An 8,787-nucleotide genomic window follows, 5' to 3' on the forward strand; every position below is an offset into this window, starting at 1 on the left:
AATATTCAGAATTTTAATGCTGTGTTTGCCCCTGCTTTGCTGAGTAACAGTGGACTAGGAATTTAGCTATTCTATGACCACTCAAATATATAAAATCGTTGACAAGGGACCAGTATTTTAAGAGCTCAGTGTTCTCTTAATGAAGCGGTGTTAATACATTTTCTTCTAATTTCGGTATCATAGTAAAGTATATGTAACATGAAATTTACAATGCTAACCAATTTAAATGAAGAGTTAAGTGGTATTAAAGACATTCATACTGTTGTGCAACCATCACCGCCATCCACATCCAGAGCTCTTTTCATAATAATATGGGATGTTTCCTGAATTTCCTGTATGACATCGTTGAGCAGGTGTCATGCTAATCTTCTCTGTATTGTTCCAATTTTAGTATATGTGCTGCTGAAGTGAGCACTGGTACACATTTTAATGATAACACTTATTTACATAAAGAAGAAAAAATTATAGAGACTGTCAGTCTGAAACACAAGCAAGATCCGTTTAATGACTATTATAAAAATAAGGGCTTTGATCAATTCTACAATGCTCCCTATCAGAGTATTCAGGCATGGAAGGTGAGTAAAATACCTTCTGATTCTACACGTGGAGACAGAATATAGGGATAGGTTATCTGATCCAAAATGATCATTGCTGTATTTTCCTAATTTATCTGGTTGAAAATGAAACAACTGAAAAGTGATTCAAATCTAGATTAAATGAATTCTTAATATATGCCAGGCACTATGCTAAATAATGCACAATGCATTGTCTAGCTTAATTCAAAAAGAATGCAATGAGGTAATTCCCTTATTTTCATTTTAAAGATAGTAAAACTAAGATTCAGAAATAGTAGTATAGTTAACTACACATGGTCTTACAACCAGTAAGCTATGGGTGAAAGACATGGCTCTGGGTCCGCCTGCCCATATAGCCCTTGCTCTTAATCTCTGAGATCTGTTGTGTCTATTTTGAAGTGATGGAAGACCACATCTGCCCCCTACTTTTTCAATTTATGGCCTTAGACAGCCTCCACAAACACGTCCTGTTCTTATGAACACATTAGTTTTGCTTGTGCAATCATTTATGTGCTGAACAATGATACTTACCTCACCCAAGTTTTGAGTTGAACTCTATTATCTCTAAGTGTTTTACAAGCGAACATTTTCTCGATAGCTACACTCAAGATTTGTGGTTGGGAGGATTGAGAAAGATTTCATCAATATTCTCTGGTGCAGTTTCTCTGTATTCATGCTCATAATTTGCTGACTTCTGGAATGATGGCTTTGAAATGAGAACATCTCTTGAAACAAAACTGCTGTGCCAGAAGACACCATTTAGAATTCCATTACAGCCCTGATGTACAAACATTCCTGCATCTACATTTTGATCCCAACACCTGTTATGCACTAAGAGATGTATCTATTTCCAGAATTTGCCCTAGTGGAGCTTTACTATCACCCACTATCTAATTCAGGAAGCCCTTAAATATTTGTCAGCCGTTGGTGAGGTTTCTGCTTGTTTTATTTAGACTTTGTTTGTGGGCTTTCCTCACACAGTGCTCCCACTCCTGTTATTTTTTTTTTAAATTTATTTTTTATTTTATTTCTTTCTGGCTGTGTTCGGTCTTCGTTGCTACATGCGGGCTTTCTCTAGTTGTGGTGAGCGGGGGCTACCCTTCGTTGCAGTTCGCGGGTTTCTCATTGCGGTGGCTCCTCTTGTTGTGGAGCACGGGCTCTAGGCACGCGGGCTTCAGTAGTTGTGGCTCGCAGGCTCAGTAGTTGTGGCTCGCAGGCTCAGTAGTTGTGGCTCGCAGGCTCAGTAGTTGTGGCTTGCAGGCTCTAGAGTGCAGGCTCAGTAGTTGTGGCGCACGGGCTCAGTTGCTCTGCGGCATGTGGGATCTTCCCGGACCAGGGCTCGAGTCCGTGCCCCCTGCAGGCAGATTCTTAACCACTGCGCCACCAGGGAAGCCCTCCACTCCTGTTTTTTCCTAGCAACTCTCTGTTGTGGAAAGAGCATGGTTTTAGAAGACATCCCTGACCCTGGTTTGACTTTGACTCCTCCACTTATTGTACATAATGCACAATTATGTTCAACTATTTCTGATTTCTAAGATTACAGACATAATTTTAGATTTACCTATGATCAAGTAAAGATTTATACAGTTGAGTGAAAAAATATTTCATGTTTGTTGGGGGGAGCGGTAGAGGGGATTGGTAAAGGGCTTTAATTTTACCCCAACCAATCTAAGTGGTAAAAGAAGCTGGTCTGGGTGAGCTCCGTGTTCCTCTCATGTGTCCTTCCTTCCCACACTCCTTCTGTTCTCCTGCCTGAGCTTCCCCCAGCAGACCTGACCAGCCATAGGCACCAGCCCATAGTTCAGGTTAGATACATGTGGGCAGGAGGGTAGAAGTAGGGGATGACTTTCCTAATCTCTTTCCTTTTACTCCCCTCCTTACAACCTGGATTCTGTGCTGCTGGAAAATGTATCCGTGCACTGAGGCCCTCAGACAACTTCACCGTTTCAGAAGCCAGGCTGGCTTTTCTCTTCATTTACAATTTTGTAAATTCCGAGAGAATTGTTTTTTATTTATTTAAGAAAATGTGGTATATACATACAATGGAGTACTATTTGGCCTTAAAACGAAGGAAATTCTGCAATATGCTATCACATGGATGAATCTTGAGGACATGATGCTAAGTGAAATAAGCCAATCACAGAAAGACAAATACTGCATGAATCCACTTATATAAAGTAAGCCAAATTCATAGAACCAAAGAGTGGAATGGTGGTTGCCAGGGGCTGGCGGGAGGAGGGAATGGGGAGTTACTAATCAATGGGCATAAAGTTTCAGTTATGCGAGATGAATAAGTTCTAGAGAGCTGCTGTACAATGCTGCACCTGTAGACAACAAATGCTGTATTATACACTTATAAATTTGTTAAGAGGCTAGTCGTCATGTTAAGTGTTCTTGCCACAATAAAATAAAATTAAAGAAAAAAATAGCTGCTTTTTAAATCTAGATTTCCAGTGGAGAAGGCTAGATTGCACTTGAGTTACGCTTAAACTTCCAAAATGCATCTGGGCTCTCTAATCCGGCAATTTTTCATACCCAGCATGTAATTTAACTGTGCGGAGCTGAAGAACTGACTTTCTGGGGCTTGCAGTGCTCTTTTAGATTATGTTACCCAGAAAAAAATCCTGACCAAGCACCATAAACAAAATACATCTTAAAATCAGGGCTATTGCTTAAATGAATAAACTTTTGAATGCATAAAGATATATGATATTTCCCATGTTATCATTTAGGAGATGAAATACTACTTTGAAGTCTGAGTTTCCTTCCCCCCCCCCCAACTTTCCATTACTTTCTGAAGTTTGTGCCAAATATAATTCTTGATAAAGCAGACACTGTTTCTTCAACATGAGCAATTCTCAATGTTTTCAGCTTCTAATTTTGTTGCCTCAATTTTAATTGTAATTTGTGTTTTCTGAGCCAGAATTGTTCCAAACAAGCACAAAAGTTTCCATTGTTTGGTGTCTTACAAAATGAGTACGCCTGAGTTGCAGTCATTAAAAGCCTCACATGGGTCGTTTTTGTTGTCCCCCTGGGCCCCCTCCACCGCGACTTTTGTTTTTTACATGAGTGAGCTAAGAAGAAGCAACTATTTGAACAATTTATTTAAATAAAAAATGAGTGACTATGTGTCTCCTAGAAAGATGGTCAGATGTGTTTTTAAATTCTGAATGCTACAAGTAAATTTAGCCACAGTGCATTGCTTTCTGAATGTTTCCAGAATGGAACACTGTGCTTTGATTGTTGCTTTGGGAGTCTCATTAAGACTCTAAAAGGTCAAAGGGTTAAGGACTGGAGCAAAATATGTTCACTTACAGTACACACGGCACAATCAAAATGCAGAAATCAGCTACATACATGATGTGTTTCTACCAGAGTATTCGTATAATAAAGAGCCCTGTTCTTGTCTAAATGGTTGTATTTATTCTACCAAACATCTACAATGTTGTTACTAGTGGAGAAATATTTCAGATTGCCAATTGTTTGCTTCATAAACTAATTTCTGAACAGAGGATGATGTTGGAATCAGATATTTTTGCCATAAAATGAAATCGCTATCTCCATAGGTTTTCCTGTCTTAAGAGATAGACATTTTTCATAAGGCCTCTGCTCTAACGCACACTTTAAAAATTTCATGAGGTGAAGACAGAATGCAATGATTTTGGCCCCTGGAAAATTGCCCTTGAAGGAGGACATCAGATTTTGACAAAGAATACATTAAGAATACAAACTAACTTAAAACTCAGTTTTCCCAGAAGAGTCTGCTCTAGCTTGAAAGTTAATTATCTCAGGTACATTTCAGTAATTTGTTTCTGCTGGTAATAGGAGATTATTTTCATGCGAATGTGATAATATCCTAGAGAGGAATCGGTGGGAGTTTTCCTTTAATTTGAATTTAGCCTTTAATGTTTTCCTTCTCTAACATATTAAGAGGATAGCATAATTTTAAACACCTTGCTACTTGGTTTTCCACATTCCATATTTTAGCTTTTATTTGCTTTGGCTCTTGAATATCTCAAAAATTATAATGAAGTCACCTCAGAAGTTTCCTTTTTGTGTCCATAATTGACTGCTATAGTACTTAATATTCTTATAAGGATTAAGAACTACCATATTTCAGGGAGTGGTCCAGGTGCTAACAATTCAACAGTGAAATACAGATAAAAATCTCTGCCTATATGGGCCTTTCATTTTCGTAGTATGTCTATACCCAAGTTTATCCTTTTTACCTCAACCTCCAGCAAAAATTTCAAAAATTTTCACCAATCTTAGAATTTTAAAGATTGTATAACTTTTTGAAGAAATCACTATGAATTATTTTCAATCTGAGGATACAGTGTTCATGGTGCTCCTTGGAGGTGAGGACTAAATCAATGTCATTTAATGTTTTTATTAATGAATAAGATCAATGATTTTTAAATTGTGTCCTTTGGATCGCCAATGTCAGAGTCCGTTCAGGTGGTGGTCACCATCCCTGAGATCCACTTCACAGATCCTGATTCAGAATATCAAGGTGCAGATCAGGAATCTGCATTTTTAAGTAGCAGTGTAAGTGATCCCTACACATGCTTAAGTCTAAGAATCAATTACTAATTTAGACAAAGAGCTGAAGAAAGTGAGTCTTAAATTAGAAAATGACCACAAGCAATTGGACAAAAAGGCTTGACCCTTGTGTATTCTCAGTACATAAAGTGGTGCGAAAGGGCAAAAAAGTTATTTCCTGAGGAACTGGCACCAGAATTTCTCCTAGAGAGAAGACTGTTTCTTGTTAAGGAAATACTTTGATGTCTGCTTGGAGACAGAACATAAGCCTATGAGAATAAATGTCACCGAGGCACAAAGAGAAAACAAATTCGAAACAAGATTGGAGGTGCTGGGGAGGGGAGACTGAAGGGAGAAACAGAGAACCACACATCTTGGGGAGAGGCTGGCCACTAGTGGAAATGGCCTAAAAGGTGTCTAAGACTGAATTTTTAGGCATTTGTGGGGTTGTGATAGCAACTCCTTTTTTCTTCCCAAATACTCACTGATGGCTGCTACACACACAAGAGCCTGATATGAGTGGTTTTCAGGGGAATCAAATGAAATCGGTGGAGACCTGTGTTGAGATTAAAGAAGAGCAGGGAGGCTGGAGGAACACCTAGCCACCAGAAGCTGAAGATGCAGGATTCAGAAGGGAGAACTCAGAGCCAGAGAGCTGGGAGAAACGGCAGGGAACTTTCAGAAATTCAGAGGAAGACAATCATCTTCCCATTGAATGAGGAGCTGGGGGTTCAAGCTAATCGTATACAGATCTTGAGGGGTAGGATGACCCAAGTGGACACTGGGCATTATGTTTAGTTACTGTTTTATGGATTATGCCTTATCTTTTCGTCTAGGTTCTGAGTTTCTAGTTAGAGGAGTATTCTTGTCTTTTTTATTATTAATCACTTTTCTGCCTGGTATATTTTGCACACTATAGGCTGCCACACGTTTATTGAAATTGTTTTGTGCTAGAGTGAAAAGTGTAGTGGATTGTGAATGAAGAGTGTCCTAGATTTATGATCTTTAGGTTATTCCCTTGTGGACCTTTTAAGTTCTGGGCCCTTAAGTCTTATAGACACTTGTAGAAAATAACTAGTCTATGCCTTTATTCCTGGAATGTCTGAGTTACTTGATATTTACTATTTCAGTGGAATGAAATGGTCATTCCTTTAAAATAACACCTATAAACTACTTTTCTATGTGAAAATATATGATAGTTTAATTTCCTAAAGTTAGTTTAATTTCCCAGCAAGTATTTCAGACCTTATACATACTCTAAAGCCTTATGATTATTTTAACTTTGTGAGTTAAAAATTTGTGGCTAAGCTCATTACATTTCTAATGCTGGAAGTACATTTATTTTCCTATGAGGATTCTAAATATTTAGAGTAATTTTACTTGGCATCTAGAATTCTGTTGGAGGAGCATTAAAAAATACTACTTGGCACTTCTATGGGTAAAGAAATCAAAGCATAAGTAAGTAGGTAAAGCACAGAATGGCATTTTATCTTTGGAATTTTGGTCATAACTCTAACAGTGATTTCTGTGGTGTGAGAAATTCCCTTTAAATATTTTCATCTGCAAGAGAGCTTTTCTGTTGAACTTACATATATTAGTTTACAACAAAGACTTGAAATAAGTTTACAATCATTCCTCAGTATCCCCAGTGGATTGGTTCTAGGACCCCTAGAGATACCAAAATCTGCAGATGCTCAAGTCCCTCATAGAAAATGGCATAGTATCTCCATATAACCCACACACATCCTCCCGTATACTTTTATCATCTCCAGATTACTTATAATACCTGACGCAATGTAACTGCTATGTAAATAGTTGCTGAGCATGTGGCAAATTCAACTTTTGCTTTTTGGAACTTTCTGGATTTTTTTTTCTTAAATATTATTGATCTGTGTTTGGTTGAATCCGAGGATGTGGAACCCATGGATACCAAGAACCAATTGTATATGCAAATAAGTCAGGGAGAATATATTTATGCTATGCTTTTATAACCAACCACCTTGTGTGGTAGGCAATATTATTTCCACTTTATACTTGAGTGTGGCAGGCAGGCAGGCTTTAGGATGACCTCCAATGAGCCACAGTTCTCTTCTGATTATTTGAGTGTGGGCTGGACCTAGTGACTTATTTCTAAAGAACAGAATATGGAAAAAGTGATGGGATATTTTTCAAGATTAGGTTACAAAGAAAAGGTAGCTGCCATTTTCCATTTCCTTTCTTTCTCTCTCATAGGCTTGCTCTGAAGGAAAGCAGCTGCTGTGTTGTGAGCTGCCCTATGGAGAGGTCCATGGGATAAGGAACTAATATCTCCAGTCAATGGCCAATGAGGACCTGAGGCCTGCCAACGGCCATATAGGTGGTTTGAAAGTACATCCAGTAGAGCCTTGATATAACTAGACCTACGCTTTGATTATAGCCTTGAGAGCTAACGTGAGCCAGAGGCACCAGCAAAGCTGCATTTGGATTCCTGACCCAGAGAAAAATAGATAATAAATATTCATTGTTTTAAGCTGCTACATTTTTGGGTAAATTGTTGTCTTAGTCCATTCAGGCTGCTATCACGTAGTACCACAAACTGGGTAGCTTATAAACAACAAAACTTTATTTCTCACAGTTTTGGAGGCTGGGAAGTCCAAGATCCAGGTGCCAGAAGATTTGGTGTCTGGTGAGACTCACTTCCTGGTTCATAAGGCATCTTATTGTGTCCTCACATGGTGAAAGGGCCAAGAGAGCTATCTGGAGTCTCTCTCATTAGGGCACTAATCCCATTTATGATGGCTCTGCCCTCATGACCTAATCACCTTCCAAAGACTCCATTTCCTCATACTGTTACCTTTGGGGTTTATGACTTCAACATATGAGTTTTGGGAAGACATAAACATTTAGTCTATAGCCCTTGTTATACAGCAATAGATAAACTATACATGAGGAAATTGAATCCCAGAAAGGTCGTATGATTTGAACAATGTATCAAATGTAAAGAATTGAAAACTCAACGGTTTTCTGACCACTTGGTCAGAGAAGGGCACTGAGGAGGTGGCATTAAACAGATATCTAAATGAACTGAGCCACGTGGACATTTGGGGAATAAGTGTGCAGGCAGAGAGACAGGCAAGGGCAAATGCTTTGTCATGAGAACACTGGATCAGCATCAAGGCCAATGTGGATACGGAAGAGCAAACTAGAGAAAGATATAGGGGATGAACTCAAAGAGATAGGCAGAGGCCAGATTATGCAGAGCTTCCCAGCCGTGGTAATGACTTTGCATTTTGTTCTAATTCTAGGGGGAAGACATTAGGGTATTTTAAACAGAGAAGTGATATGATTTGATGCACTTGTTAATATTTGTGGAGAATGGAAAGAGAAACAACAGGAGGAGTAAAGACCCAGTAAAAAGATTTCTTGAGGCAAATAACTTGCCTGGATGAGTGTTAATGATTACTTGGACTAGAGGTAGGAGTGAAATGGTAGTAAATGGTAGATTGAGTGCTTGGAAATTGAAGTAGTTTTTATTTCTGGTTGCTTCTATGGACATTTTTGTCAAAGAGCTTGCATTTTTGGAAGGGAGGTTTAATTGTGACCAGAATGCAATCTAGGTTTTTGACTACTGGAACTTAATGGTTTTGAAATTATGGCTGTGCTCTGCTTTAACCAAATTAGATGAGCAGTC

The 8,787-nt window shown here is 38.6% G+C and overlaps 1 non-coding gene across 1 annotated transcript; it reads right to left on the reverse strand.

The window, feature by feature from the left end:
• Positions 1 to 305: 305 nt before the first annotated feature.
• On the reverse strand, positions 306 to 415 carry LOC114237056 (U6 spliceosomal RNA). The gene has a single exon (XR_003622853.1). It is a non-coding gene; the product is annotated as a U6 spliceosomal RNA (small nuclear RNA).
• Between the last annotated feature and the right edge of the window lie 8,372 nt (positions 416 to 8,787).

Source organism: Balaenoptera acutorostrata, chromosome 7 (assembly GCF_949987535.1).
Source record: "Balaenoptera acutorostrata chromosome 7, mBalAcu1.1, whole genome shotgun sequence".
In the NCBI taxonomy this organism is placed as follows: Eukaryota; Metazoa; Chordata; class Mammalia; order Artiodactyla; family Balaenopteridae; genus Balaenoptera; species Balaenoptera acutorostrata.